We start from the raw sequence: 16,433 nt of genomic DNA, 5'->3' as shown, positions 1-16,433 counted from the left end.
AAAGAAATAACAAAGATTAGAGTATAAATAAATAAAAGAGAACAGAAAAAATAATAGAAAAGATTAACCAAACTAAGAGTTGGCTCTTTGAAAAAATTAAAAAAAAAAATAACCCTGAAAATCTTTAGCTAGACTAAAGGGCCCATTCAAAAAAATTATAAATAAAAAACACATAACTGATGCCACAGAAATTCAAAAAGCCATAAGAGACTACAATGAACAACTATACACCAACAAATTGGACAATCTAGAAGAATGGAAAAACTCTTAAAACATAAACTTGCCAACACTAAATCAGGAAGAAATAGAAAATCTGACTAGACCAACTACTAGTAAAAATATTGAATCAATAATCTAAAATCTCCCAATGAAGAGAAGCTCAGGACCTAATGGCTTCACTGGTGAATCTTCCCAAACTCTAAAGAATTAACACCAATCCTTCTCAAACTCTTCCAAAATGTCAAAGATGAGTGAGAACTTCCAGACTTATTTTTCAAAATTGGTATTATCTTGATACCAAAATTTAAAAAGGACACAGGTAGAACAGAAAACTATAGGCCAATATCACTGATGAATATAGATGTAAAATTCTGAAGAAAATACAAAGAAACTGAATTCAATAATACTTCAAAAGGATCATATATATGATCAAGTGAGATTTATCTCTAGAATGCAAAGATGGTTCAACATAAACAAATCAACCAATGTGACACATGATGAATGAAAGAAAAGAATCATAGGACTATTTCAATAGATGCAGAAAAAGCATTTGACAACATTTCACATCCATATGATAAAGACTTAACAAATTAGGTAGAGAAAAAACATAGCATAATATAAGCAACATATGACAAGCCTAACATCATGCTCAATGGAAGATTAAAATGTTTTCCTTTACGATCAGGAACAGAACAGGAGTGCCCATTCTTACCACTCTTACTCAACATAGTAGTAGAAGTCCTAGGTAGAGCAATCAAGCAAGAAAACAAAATAAAATGTATCAAAATTGGAAAGGAAAAAATAAAATTATCTCTATTTGCAGTGGACATGATATTTTTTATATATAGAAAATCCTAAAGACTCAACCAAAAAACTCTTGGATCTAACTAATAAATATAGTAAAGTTGAAGGACACAAAACTAATATACAGAAATCAGTTACATTTTATTACACTAACACTACACTAACACTAACAGTAACTAACAATGCATTTTGTGAAAAGGAAATAAATCAATCAATCACATTTCCAATAGCACCAAAAACAATAAAATATTTGGGAATAAATTGAACTATGGAGGTTAAAATCTCTACTCGGAAAACTAAAAGACATTGGTGAATAAAATCAAAGTAGATGCAAATAAATGTAAAGGTATCCAATGTGAATGGATTGGAAGGACTAATTATTAAAATGTCAGTAGTAGAAAAAGATTCAAGCAGTCTATGTCAAGAGATTCTGATGACTTTTTTTTAAGAATTAAAAAAATAATACTAAATCTCATATGGAACCACAAAAGTTCCCAAATAGTCAGGGAAATCCTGAGAAAAAAGAACAAAGCAGGAAGCAACAGTCTTCCTGGTTTCAAGGTATATTATGTTACTGGCATAAAAATAGACAGAGCAATGGAACAGAATCACAAGCCCAGAAATAAATCCATGCATATATAGTTAAGTAATATTGACAAGAGAGACAAGAATATTCAATAAAGAAAAAATAATCTTTTCAACAAGTGGTGCTGGGACAATTGTATAGTCACATGTAAAAGAATGAAACTGAACCTTATACTTTACACCACTAAAAGAATAACTTAAAATGGGTTAAAGACTTACTAGTAAGACCTGAAACCGTGAAACTCCTAGAAATAAACATAGAAATAAAGCTCCTTGACATTGGCATTGGTAATGCTTTCTTGGATATGACACCTAAAGCACAAGCAACGAAACCAGAAATCAACAAGTGGCACCATATCAAACTTAAAAGCCTCTGTGCAGCAAAAGAAACCATCAAGAAAGTGAAAAACAATCCCTACAGGATGGGAAGAATATTTTCATGTCATATATCTAGTAAGGGGTTTATATCCAAAATATGACGCCCAAAGGTAGTTTAGAAAAGCCCATACATGTTCTGCTGTTCCTTTTGGGACACTGGTCTGAAAGCATTAAGCCATTATGTACTAAGTTGCAGCTACCCTGAGCTGCCATATGGAGACAGCTGCCATATGGAGACCAGGTGCTTGAGCAAAACATTCTTCTCTACACCCCAGCCCCAGCCAGTGTCTGACTCCTACCCCATGCAATGAGAAAGAACTGGCCTACATGAGTACTATTCCCAAATTTGTAACCAAATAAATGAGTACTATTGACTTAAGCCACTGTGCAGTACTTCATTAAACAAAAATAAACAACCAGAGCACACAGACATCTCAACTATAATGCTTTCTTTATATAATGCTTACCCATTGACTTGGAAAGAGGGAAATTCAGTCAGCTGATCAGTATTTTTGGTCTTTTTAGCTGTAAATATAATTTTCCATTAAGTTCCTAGAGAGAGTACATTTTTGGTGTATAAATTTAAATAAATAAGCTTTGCCCTCAATTGTTAGTTTTTAATCAATGATATATTAATGTGACATATTAATATATAATGTCAATATTATATAGCATTAACATAATATTAATATGATATATTAATTCCAACCAGTAAAACTGCAACTAATAAAAAGAAGATATAAATAGATGATACAGATATTTGGATAGAGATAGAGATAAAGATAGGATAGAGATTTCTGTCCAAATATTAATCAAATTCCTAGATTAGTTAAAGAAATGTTTCATTATGTAGAAGAATAGGGCAAAGCAAGATTTGTAGTGCTGACAAACATAAATGCCTTAGCTGTTAAGACCCTGGAGATGAATAATCATCTTAAGACGGAATGAATGTCAAAAGAGTGAGTAGGGAGCCATTGCCCAAAACTGTGGATGGGGATTTAATCAACAAGTCAGGTTTCCACTGAAGTTATCCAAATGACACACCCTTTTCAATATGTCATTGGGCTAACAAGAGTTTAAAGATTTAAATTATTAATATTTTCAAACATAAAATGTTCATATCTACATTAGTTCTCTTAGTGTTTACTCATTTCTTGCATGGTCAGATTTACTATTTTAATCAGTATAAAAAATATATAATTGGCATTGTCTATTACTAGTTACTTAAAATGTTAATAAAAATGAACATTTTAATTGCGTAGCTTGAATGTTACAATAACATCACTTACAACAAAAACATTAAAATATCCTTTGCAAAAGCAATAGTAAAAATGATTACTTCTAATGCAATATTTTATAGATTCTATCTTCAGATTAAAGTAGAAATGATGTAAAATTCATACCCTTACTAATGTAACATTAAACATCTTCCAAATATACTTGAAACCAAGAAGTGTATGGACAATCCATATTCTTCACATGTATAGAAATAACTTTTATATAACTTTAAAATAAATTGACTTTATAAAAATAGATAAAAGTAAGAAAATCTCAAATAACATGACTCCATTCCTTTAAAAACTTCTTATTGAACTTCAGTTTTTCTGTGGAAATCAATTTTAATGTATATTCCTGTACATGCTATTGTAGCCTATTACATATTTTAATACAATCCTGTTAATTATCTATGTTTTGCATTCTATTTTTTCAGATGATTAAAGATATTGGTTCTCATCAAGAGTGTCTCTGAATTCTCATTGTTGTTCTACTTTGGATAATAGAAAATTTAAATAAACATTAATTTTAAAAATAATATGAACCTCTAATTTGAAAAATAGACATTAATTTGTAAACCAAAATTTATCCTCAGGTTAATTCTTTGGTGTTGTCCTAAAACCTTCCATTCCTTACAGAAATGAATGAAATCTGTTTTATTAGATAAAGAAGAGATTATTTACAACAGTAAAAATTACAAGGTGATAAATATGAATAATGTGAAAGTTTAAATACCACAACCAGTGTTAATTACCCATCCCCAAGTGATTATTAGAATTAAAAAAGGAAATAAAAACTGAAAGTTTCATTAATGACATACTGATAGTATAAATTGTACAGTACTACAGTATAAGAGTGCCTCCAAGTGGCATTTGTCAAAACTCCATATAAAAAATTTAAATACAAGAACTAAAAGTTAAGCTTTAGTAACAGTAGACCCTAAAAGATCGCTCTTTTCTTTCTGCTTACTTAGGATCTACTTTTCATATTTATAATTCAATTTTTAGGAAATTCCTAAGTATCTTTAAATATCCACACTTAAGTCCCATTGTTCTTCAGAATCCTAGATTGTTTTCAATGTTATTTATACTGTCTTGATATAGTGTCTAATTAGCTGATAAGTAATTATTTTATTTCCATTAAATTTGTACATTAAATCTGTTTTGATTAATACTATGCCCCTCTTTACAGTGTTCTTAAAAATGTTGTCTATATTGCCTACATCTGGGAAGATAAGAGGGACAAAGGATGTATTTACCACCTATAGAATCCTAGACTTGTTGGATCATCTAATTCCACCTCTACAATTTCACAACTAAATATAAGAGTATAAGGAATTTATCTAAGGTCAACGCGGTTGGCGACTTAACTAAAATAATCTGTCTGACCAGACTTGTAATTCTGTAATCTTTCAAATACATTTTCAGTGACACCAAAAATAGAGCTTTTCCACATGTCCTAAACAAATGCATGTTTATTTTTAGTACATGGTTTTCTTAAAACTCAACCAAATTCTAGAACACCAAATTTAGAAGTTGCCTAATGCAAAAGTGCCCAGGAACTGACAAATATCCAATAGGTTCTAAATAGGCTTTAAACAAATTAATGGGTAGTGTTTTGGAATTATTCTAGGTTTATGTCAAAAATATTTAAAATACCAGAGCAGAAAGGAGTCTAGGACAGTAATAAACAGGGCAGTTGAGCTTGTAACATAACTTAGAGACATATCTGTTTAATCTAAAAAGATAATCTTTGTAGTGAAAGTTATTTTCAAACTCATTTCATTTGCAAATGTTACTCATTCCTGTATTTTACCACTCTTTTCCTGATATTTCTTTTAAATTTCATGTTTTACTGTTTATTTCCCTTCTTCTGTTTCATATAAATGATTCCAGGAAGCCATTATTCTCTCTTTTCCCAAAGGTGTCATTCCAGTGCTATTCTTTCCTAATTCTTATTCCTTTTTCTCCTCTTAATTGCTTTTTATGGGTCTTTTTCTTTCTCTCCTGCCACTTCATCTACAACTTTCTTGGAATGAGTTAGCCAACATCGACAACAAGATTTAAAGTTCAGTCTCTGAGGGGCTATAATGTAGATACTTCCAGAGTATTAAGTACAGAAACGTGTCTGTAGATTTTCAAATAGTTATGTGGATATGTGTATATGCAATATAAACTATTAACTTTTTAAACTTTTGAATATCATGCTGTAATATCTATGGAACTATTTTGTTGTGAAATTTGAATAAAATTTTCTAATTTAATATTTACTGTTATTTAATTCCAAAATACCTTTTAAAGATTGAGCTCACACTGTAGTTTTCATTAATTTCCTCAGCTATCCCATTTAAAAAATTAAATGTTTTAACTTTCTTGCAGTTTCTACTTGTTTAAGGTTTTCTCAAATGATGACCATTTTTTTAGTCATGTTTACACTACCTTCCAATCTGAGCCCATCTCAGTGTTTCATTAGTACACTATTTGCTCCAACTCCCACATAATTAATGAGGTTTCAAATAAGACCAGGCTGACATTCATCCCTATGGTACCCAGAAACCATGACATTGTTTACCATCACTTTGATTCAAGCCCATTGTCCATATTTTAAACATTACAACAATTCTCAATGCAAAGCCAACATGAATTAGGACTTCTGAATAAAATTTGTGACTGAAATTTAATGAGACACATCAAAACTTGGCTATGATTAATACAAAAGATCTTGTACATGTCTGTAGTTGTTAATCCTGCTGATTTCTCCCATGATTAACTATTCATTTGTTTATTTTTCTCTTAGTGAGATATTCAGATATTTTCTTTGATATTTGCATTCATTTATTAGTGATGAAAGATACATGTCAACCTTCATAAATATTTCAATAACTTTTAGTTTGGTAAAGATTACTTAACTTTTCATATTGCATGCCAAATAAACCCAGATGGTATGCATATATCAGAACTAAATACATGTAATTATAAAATCTAAGTTAATATTTTACCACATTTTGATGACTTATTCCCAGAATTAGAACAAAGAATAAACTGAAAATGAATAAGCCACACATTTTCTGGGCTTTATGCTAATTAAACTACAGCAATTTAATTCTTTAGAGTTCAAAATTCTAAAGATAGAATCATTTTTAAAAGAAAAAATCTGTAGATTAAGTCAAGTTATGAGATATTTAATTAAGCCTAATAATAATAATTTATTTATATTTATGGACTATTCACTTTTCAACCAGCTGTCAATATTTTATGCTACATGTAGGAAGAGATATAAAATTACTTTTTCGTATACACCCTAAATTAAAATGGTCAGGGAAAGTAATGTGGAAATGAAGACAGTACTCAGCAATGAAAAAGAATGAAATCTTGTCATTGCAACAACATGGAGAGAACTGGAGGGTATTATGCTAAGTGAAATAAGTCAGTCAGAAAAAGACAGGTATCTTATGTTTTTACTCATGAGGAATTTGAGAAACTTAACAGAAGACCACTGGGGAAGGGAAGGAAAAGTAAGTTACAAACAGAGAGGGAGGCAAACCATAAGAGAAGAGGCTCCTAAATACAAAGAACAAACTGAAGGTTGATAGGGGTGGGAGTATGGGGAGTTGCAAACATAGGTGATGGGCATTGAGGAGGGCACTTGTTGGGATGAGCACTGCTGTATGTGTTGTATGTAAGTAATGAACATGGGAACCTATTCGTGAATCCAAAACTACACTGTATGTTAGCTAACTTGAAAATAAATTATAAGAAAAAGAAAGGTAATAAAGAATACGTGTTTTGAAAATTATAGATGTTGGAAACTACTGAACAAATATTGCTTGATGATTGCTTCACAGATATCCTAAAATTGTATGTAATTTTATCTTACTAAATAAATTGAAGAATACTCACAGGCAGAAATATATGCTATTGAAACAAATACATTGTTTTTCACTAAATAAATATTATTTGCTAATTAACTGATATTAATTAGCTCCATTTCTTATAATAGTGTGGTCCTTGTGTTAATTTGCTTCAGAATGACTAGATTTGTCAATTATTGAACTAGAATCTCTGAGAAGGGGCCAGTTATAAACTCCCCAGATGAGTTGTTAGTCAATAATGTTTGAGAATTATTTTCCGACAAGCAACATCAGAATGGGTAAATGAATGTAAATGAATGACGGAAAAATATTTAAATGCTGTCTAAAAGCACATACTGAATAAACAGCAATGGTATTTCTATCGAGCTAAGACAGAATAACCTCATAGAATGTTTTTGAGTTATTCTCAGCATTAATAAAATGTGATGACAGAGAATTACTCAATTTATCTGATTATACTGTCTCTGTTGACTGAATATGATATATATTTTAGCTGTTTAAAGAGATAATCAAAATGTCAGATTGTAAATGATATGTCTCAAAGTAAAATGACAGTGAAAGCTAAACAATGATCTAAAAGGTATTTATGTTCATTTCCAAAGATTTAAAGATGTCTGTATTGGTAAAATTGATGCCAACAGTTGACCTGGAAAACTAAGTCAAAATATATTCATAAGATATATCTGAATCCTTTGACTAACTGTCTCTAGATTACAAAATTAATTTTCCAAAATAGAAGTGACCTAATTTTCCAATTGTCACAATATTATAAATGTAAAGAATAAGTATTGTAAGTTAAAAAAAGAAAATGTCATTAGTTCATACTTTATATTTGAGAGGATTTGTAGAAGCAACATGGGTTAGTGAAGAATATGAGTTTGGAGAAAGATGAATTTATATTTAAATTCTCATTATAAACGTGTTGTTGAGTGACCTAAGCTGAGTTATTTAAATTCATCTTCNACTATCATATAGGATGATTAAATGTGATTTTACAAAAATGTCTGAAGTCTACTGGAGACTTTGTGAATGTCTGTTACTATTTTAAACCTATGTGACTTAAAGCAGTCACAAGGATACAAATCTAAAGATACTACAATGAGAGCCTGGTTTAGAGAACAACTGAGTGTCTTCTCTGTTGTAATTAAGCATACAAGTCTTTTCTTCTATGGGTAAGATTCAGTGAGTACACAGCTCTTTTATTTGCTTCAATAGAATATGTACCTCATGATTGTGTTCCAGAGAAATGTTATCCTGAGGAAACAACAAATGTCCAGGCTATCTTCATGCATTCTGTGACTTGTAGCTTCCAAAGTGACTACTTGAATAGAAGGAAAGTGGCTTTGATTAGAGAGCTGTGGGGGAAAAGGTCGCTTTGGCACTGATGAAGATAGCCTATCTAATATTTTAATTACTAGCTAACGGAAAGTTTGTTGTTCGGCCAAGACATAGCTAAGAGGATGCTAAAACCTTGTTGTCCATCTTAAACATTATTGTTAACATGTAGATTGAATAAAGTAACTGATATTATGAGGTTGTAAATTACTTCTGCTTTGGTGCCTCAAACATGGTCCTTAGAGGTCAAATTCGTGACATATTTTGCATAAATTACCTAAATATTTCATCAATGTGCTAAATACCTCAAAATATAATCACAAGATGATATGCATTTCAAATAATGAAAATACCCAAAATAGCCTTAACCATATCTTCAAAGATTGTGTAATTTTATCCAAGGTTACATTAATACTTGTAAAACAAAGACAATATAGAAAAAATATATATGGAGACAAATACTATAGGAATTCAAGAGCAAAGATTCAAGATTCGTAGGGTGTAACCTGGGAAAGTTTTATGAGGAGACCAGACTTTAATTATTTGTAAGTGAAAGTGAGTGCCATGTAAAAAATATTTCAAGTCTTAGTTATATTTCTCAACTTTGAATTTATATTTACATTTATGAGACTTTCAGAAATGTACTTGGAGTGCAATTTGACTTTGAGGCTTTTAAGTATTACAAAGTGTAAATTGTGAGTCAACAAATTTCATAGAAAATAAATAATTATTCAAAGTCAGACCAAAAAAAGGAGAAAAAAGTAAGTCAACGAATATAAGTGTAAGAGCATATGGCAGCATAATAGAAGTGAAATTTGTAATTCTAACACACATCAAGTAATATTTAAGAACAAATTCCAATTACAAAAGAAATTAAACACTAAATATGTGAAGGAAGAAGAATGAATAAAATGTAAAAAATGCATTTAAAATATTAGCAAAAAGATTATTAAAAAGCAAATCTGTCTTTTAGACATAATTTTCATTACAACGAGAAGAAATATGCAGTAAAAGAACATCTCTGGCAGTAAAATATAAAGGGAATGGATTCCTGGGTGGCTCTTTCGGGTTAAGCACCCAACTTCTGCTCAGATCATGACCTCACAATTCGTGTGTTTGGGCCCCAAGTGGGGCTGTATGCTGACAGCTCAGATTCCACAGCCTGCTTTGAATTCTGTGTTTCGCTCTCTCTATGTCCCTTCCCCACTCACACTCTATCTCTCAAAAATCTATCTCTCAAAAATAAATAAATTTAAATTAAAATATTTAAATATATGAATAAAGGGGGGTCTTCATTGTTGTTAATGAAATTATATAATATATTCATAGATTAATTATCTAAAGAAGATAAATAAAGCTATTTGTCTCCACAGAAGCTTTGGTGACATGATTGTTTTTTATTTTAAGAGAACAGCCCTGTTTGTTTATTAAGAAATAGACATTTATGCTTGTCAGAGTACATTCATGATGAAATAATTCAGATGCAAAATAAATGTTGAGGTGCCTGGGTGACTCAGTTGGTTAAGTGCTGGACTTGATTTGGTCATGATTTCACAGTTTGTGGGTTCAAGACCCATGTCATGCTCTGTGCTGGCAGCATGGAGCCTACTTGGGATTCTTTCTCTCTCTCCCTCTCGCTCTGCCCCTCCCCCGCTCATGCACACACGCTCTATCTCTCAAAATACATAAATAAGTAAACATTAATAAAAAACATGTTGACATCACTAAATTTGTCAGAATACTGTATATGTTCTGGTCAGCCTTCACTTTGCTTTTAGGCCGTTATCAATTCACCTCTGTTATTTAAAAAAAAAAAAAAAAGACAAATAAAAACAATGGACTCTTCACTGGAAATTTTAATGCATGTTTAAAAATCTTCAAAATGTAAAATTAAAATTATTCTAATGTGAAGATAGCAAGATAGCAAAATCAGAGAAGAAATCTGCTTATGATATATAACATAACCAATCCTTATAGCACATAGAATAAAAAATAAACAATGATGTTTAAACTTATCTGATCTGGGGGCACCTGGGTGGCTCAGTTGGTTAAGTGTCAGACTCTTGGTTTCGGCTCAGGTCATGATTTCAGGGTTCATAAATCCAAGCCCTGGATTGGGCTTTGTGGTGACAGTGCGAAGCCTGATGGTGATCCTCTCTCTCCCCTTCTCTCTCTGCCCCTCTCCTGCTCTATCCCTCTATCACTCAAAAATAACTTTAAAAATAAAATTCTCTGGTTTAATGAAGGAGTTAAATAGAAAGATTTGTCTGTGTTTATTTAGTCAATGGATGTGTTTGTAGTAAAAATTTCATGTCTGTGTAATACAAGTTAAAAACTGCTTCAAAATTCTTGTTAAGAAAGATTTGTAATCTTTCAGAGCAGAGGATGTAACTTCAATAGGTTTCAGGATTTATGAAAACAGAGTTGTCACACTTCAACAATGGCTGCTTTCTAATTTGGTGAACCTTTCATATATACAACTCTGATTTGGAAAACTGATTATCAAGTCGGACAGATTCACTCAAGTTTCCTTCGATTATAAGTAATTTTATTTTAGCTAAGTTTCAGAATTGTCTTTGGTTACATTTGACTAGAGAGAAAATTGCAAACCTGGTGTCAACTTCATTTTAGCTGAGCTTCACAATATGGTCAATTGTTCTTTTTCTTTCTAGTGTAGTTTGTCTTTTAGCAAATAGCTTTCAGACTTATATAGGCTATCTTGATTAAATACTTTGCTATTAGCCAGGAAAAGCTGATGAAAATCTTACTCAAAAATTGGAGAGGTTTTACTTTCTAGAACCTAATATGTACCAAATCTCAAAAAGGCTATCAATGGAATACTGATGAAATTGTATTTCAGTCGGTTGTGTGTCCCAGCCTTGATTTCGGCTCAGGTCATGATCTCACAATTCGTGAGTTGGAATTCTGGGGGTTCTGTGCCCCCCCCCCCCACTGCGGGTGCCCATCTGCACCTACCGTTGCCTGGCATGTGAGGTGCTGCTGAGTGGGCACGAAGCCCTGGCCTCCCACCTGCGCTCCTCGGCCCACAGGCGCAAGGCGGCCCCACCCCCAGGGGGCCCACCCATCACCGTCACCAACGCCGCCACTGCCGCCACGGCTGCTGTGGCTTTTGCCAAAGAGGAAGCAAGATTACCTCACACGGACTCCAACCCAAAAACTACTACTACCTCTACACTTCTAGCTTTATAAACAGATAAACCAAGATGGGGGGAGAGGGGAGGGCCTCAGGGCTCCCTCCCTTACTCCAAGGGGTGTTCGGTGGGAGCTCAAATCCCTCACCCCAACCCTCGTTTCCGCCCACCTCACGGGAATCTTTAAATTCCCACCCTCAGTGGGCTCACACACCCCACCTCCAGCAGAGTCCTGCCTCCTCCCCTGCCCCCAGACACAAGAAAAAAAAAAAAAAATCATCCATGCTGATGGTGTGAAACCTGCTTGGGATTCTCTGTCTCCCTCTCTTTCTGCCCCTCCCGTGCTCACTCTCTATCTCTCTCTCAAAATAAATAAATGCTCATTAAAAATTTTTTAAAGAAATGTGAGTCAAAAAGGGGATTAATCCATTTCCTGGAGAAAATGTGATGGAAGAAATAAGACCAGGAAGGTAATTGTTTTGGTCCTCTGTATATAACAAGGAGTGTGATTTTTTTTTGAAGTCCAATGAATCACTCTTTTTAGCTGCTCAGCTACATTTCTTTAAAAATTTTGCTAATGTAACTCATTTGCTTCAAATAATCATTTTATGTTCTTTAATTTGTAGTTATTGTTCACTCTTACTATCACCAGGTGAGTACAGTCTTTTCAATCCCAAACAGTGGACGTAGGCAAATTAAAATCTTTAGGTTTTAGCTGTCTCTGTGTAGACTCAAAAGTTCTAATGCTAGTTCAACAGTGAGTTAATGATATAGTCAGGACCAAAATCCAGATTTTAACTCTCATTTCACTTTCATATTATCACAGTGTTTCTTATTTATTGTAAAAGGGTGTGATATGAAATCAAAAGACTTGGAACTAGAAGAGCTGGGTTCAAATTCTGGCTTGGGTAACTTTGGGAAATGTAATCTTTCTGAACCTCAGTTATCTCATCTATAAAATAAGGATAATTGTTATATCTTACTTCAGAGGGTCGGTTTGAAGATGGTATAATATTTAGCTATCCATCAATTACTATATAACTCATAAAAGATATAAATATAAGAGTTGTCATTAAGTAATTATGATGCTGTGGTATAAATAATCCATTGGGGATCAGAAATTAATGTTTTAATGCTATCCTAATATGGTTTTATTACTCAAATTTCAAAACACACCTATCACTAATGAATTTATAATCCAAATAAAGTTTTTCTATAATTATTTTCTAAAACATAACAGTGTGTATTTCATACTAGCCATTATACCAACCTCTTTTATGTCAAATATTTTTTTGAAAAGGTTTAACCTATATCTTTAAAACATGTTATCACTCCTTTGTTTCTTTTTGAAACATTCTGCTGGCACACTCATCTAAGGTAGTGCTCTTCCTAATGCTATCCTACTTCAACCCAAATATTTGTCTCAAAAACCCACAGTCTAGAGTGACAGTAACCATTTTTGTCTGATGTTTTATAAATAAATATCACCTCTGAAATTTCTTCTCTAGAATTAGGCAACAAAAGTAATGAAGATGGTTTGATATTTAAGTATTTTAATTTAAAAGTAATCAAAAGATTTAAAGTTCCATTTCAAATAAGTAATTTCAACCATTACATTGTATTTCTTAAATTCTTAGACAGCAATCCAAGTCAGCAACCAAATGATTGAATTTTGACATTTTCAACTATCTCACCAATATCATATACAGGACTAAGTTTTTTCTCTGTAGGAGAAAAGTATAATAAGAGGATCCCGGGATCCTATGCTTGCAGGATTAAATAGAGAAGAGCAAAGGGAGCTCTGTAGAGGACAAGTGAATCAGCACTCACTTTCATTCCTGTTCATGGGAATACAATGGAAAAAAAGAAAAACTTACAAAAAGTCGTTCACTCAAAGAAATATACAAGCTGAGATATTTCTAGCTGTAGTTTATTTCTAATGCAGTGAGGTTGAAATGCAAGCTTCCTCAAATCCTTTCTGCCCCTCTCTCCACTGAACTACTGACAACAATGAACTGTTTTAAAGTAGTTTAACTCTTTGATTAAAAGAAATACTTTTAACAAAATCTGCTTACCTGCAATCATAAAGGTAATATTTCCAATAGACCATGCTTAAGGAGTAATTTTCAAGATCTGATGGTGGGTTTCTCTGAAACAATAAAAATAAAAATAAAAGAAGGAAATTTAACAATTACTATCTACCTGTTATTTTTTTTTCACACAAACCTATGAAGTAGACATTATCAATAAGTAGTAAGTGATGAAATTGAGGTCTGATAGGCTATATATCTTGCCAAATATCACACAGCCAGTACGTGGAAGAACCTTGGATTCTCCAAAAATAATGTATTAAAGGTCAGGTCACATTTCTCTTTATCTCCAGATATATCGTTACCTTTATGATATCACAAAATCTTTAATCTTTCTGGACTATAATTTATGCCTCCCTAAAATGAAGCTATTTAAATAGAAGCTCTCATTCTGCTTTGTAACTCTGTGATGTCAGAAGTCTGGCTAGGGCATACATTGACAGAATAATTGTCCAATAATACAGGGTCATGACATCATCTCTGAAGCTTGCCATAAATGACCTGAATAAAGAAAACTCAAATATAATAACGGCTCTATTATAATTCACTCAATAGTGTTCCTTTGGTCTGAGAGAGCTAACATACCACCCTGAATGCCTAGCCTAATATCAGACAGCAAATGAGGCATTTGGGAGATGGAGATCAATGACATCCCTGCATGCACATCAATTGTAGAATAATTAACTATAACCAAAAACCAGGAAGTTCAAAAATTGAAATGTTCTCCACTGTACTTTTCTATCACCAATCATTGTTGTATATTATTTTACAGGATGTACTTGTGATTGAGGAGAGGAGCCTTGACAATTTAATGAAGAAAAGATAAAACACAGTAATCCTATAGAGAAAAGCTAGTCTCCTATTTATCAACAAATGCATTAGGAATCTTCCATCATTAAATTATACATTAATAATGGTATGAAATGAAATAAGTGCTGAGTAGTTTTCCTACTATAACAAAGGTTTTAGAAATGTAAATTTTTATATTCATGTAAAAAAAACTAAATATCCTACTGATCTATGACTTAACTGTACAGTGATATTAATAGGTATGGTTCTGTAGTTCCTAATCATGCAAAAATTGAAATTGATAAAGGATTTTCCTGATTTGCCTGAGTGAAAACAACCTAAGTCCCTACAGATTGTGCAAATAATATGCAGCATTTTTTAACTTATATGGACAAATTAAAATAATACTGCTGTTGCTTCAGCACCAGCAGAAGCAAAATAGCATAACAAATAGAAAGCAATAAAAAATGTATGTATTGTAAATATAACTTCTTTAATCAAACTTTTGAGGAAAAAACAGAAAGGAAAATTTTGAATTAAACTTCAAAGATTATAAGGTAATTTTGTAACAGCTTTCTAAAACATCAATAGATCAAGAGAAACTGCAGATTTATTTAACTTTAAATTATCTATTTTGTTTTTCTTAAATAAAAATAAATGTATTGTAAAATATTTGGTTTTGCTCTGCAGGTATTCAATTTCATCTATGAAGTCATAGTCATAATTACCCATATGCAGAACAATGTAATAAATAATAATAAAAATATGAAATTTGACTATAAGTATCAAAAATGTTAAGATTTTTAATTTTAAAGAAAAACTAGATTTTTGTATTAACATGAGTAATACCATTTTATTTTTCTACTTAAAAATTTTTAATAATGATTTAGTTTTGAGAGAGAAAAAGCACAAGTGGGTGAGAAGCAGAGAAAGAGAGACAGAGAATCCATGCAGTCTCCATGCCTGTCATCAGCACAAAGTCGGATGTAGGGCTCAAATGTGAATCGTGAGATCATAACCCGAGCCGAAGTCAGACACTCAACCAACTGAGCCACCAAGGCACCTGTAAGTAGTATCATTTTAAAAGTAATTTTTCAGTTGATTTTGTACCAATTCTAGATATAGAACAAATGTTCAAAGGGTTTTGGAACTTTTCTTCACAACTATAACTCAGAACCAAAAGAGAAAAATGATGTGTTTTTCTTCATTTTGTTGTTAAAAATTGTAATCACTGTCCTGATACATTTCATTCACAAGTTTGGACCCAGCTGGTTGTAGAATTTTTGAGAAATTATGTTTAATTTCAGTGAAGATACAATAGACAGAGGAGCAGAATGTGGTGAAAATATCTTCCACTTTCTGGCTAGGTAATATTGGGCAAGAGGTTTAAATTCTCAGAGACTCTATTTCTTATCTTCTAGATGAAATAAAATTACTGAAATCAAAGAGTGTGAGGACTATATAATAGCACAGTTAAGAGATAAGTTATGAGATCTGTAAAGATATATAAATGATAGTTATTAATTAAGGAAAAAGTTATATTTTTTCCATTTTATGTGTTGATAGTAGGAATACACTTCTTCACTCCAAAAATTTTCTTTTTGCTAAGACTGCTGAATGAGCACAACTCCCAGACTCTTTGTGCTTATGTGTCCACTCCTCTCCGAGATAAACTATAAGCTAGGTTTTGGAGAACTACATAGATATGGCTGTCCCAGTGCTACCTGCTTTTCAGCTGTTGCTGGCACAAAGTTGATTTCTCCCTGTTCCTCTCTGCTTTGGCCTTTGAGGAGGGTTGTTTAAGAGGGCTAACTGTGCAGGGTAAGTCCTGTCTGGGTCCAGAACAGGAGTGTCTGGCTGGAGAGTCTGCATATTTCTGGAATTTTTTGAGAAGATTTGTGTTGCACACACACTATGCTCTTTTCTAAAAATTAG

The 16,433-nt window shown here is 32.3% G+C and overlaps 1 long non-coding RNA gene across 3 annotated transcripts in view; it reads right to left on the bottom strand.

Annotated features, from left to right (window-relative positions):
* Positions 1-14,077, bottom strand: part of LOC144234506 (uncharacterized) — a 106,954-nt gene extending 92,877 nt beyond the window's left edge. The window contains exons 1-3 of one of the 3 annotated variants that reach the window (XR_013335988.1): positions 14,015-14,077; positions 13,695-13,768; positions 2,454-2,511 (exon numbers count right to left, since the gene is read on the bottom strand). This is a non-coding gene — a long non-coding RNA (uncharacterized LOC144234506). Of the gene's footprint in view, positions 1-2,453; positions 2,512-11,443; positions 11,488-13,694; positions 13,769-14,014 lie in introns of those variants that run through there. The other 2 variants (XR_013335987.1, XR_013335989.1) reach the window with 2 other exon arrangements.
* Between the last annotated feature and the right edge of the window lie 2,356 nt (positions 14,078-16,433).

This window comes from Crocuta crocuta, unplaced genomic scaffold (assembly GCF_008692635.1).
Source record: "Crocuta crocuta isolate KB4526 unplaced genomic scaffold, BGI_CrCroc_1.0 scaffold154, whole genome shotgun sequence".
NCBI lineage: Eukaryota > Metazoa > Chordata > Mammalia > Carnivora > Hyaenidae > Crocuta > Crocuta crocuta.
Note: the sequence above shows the minus strand (reverse complement) of the source record. Positions and strands in the feature narration are given on the sequence as shown.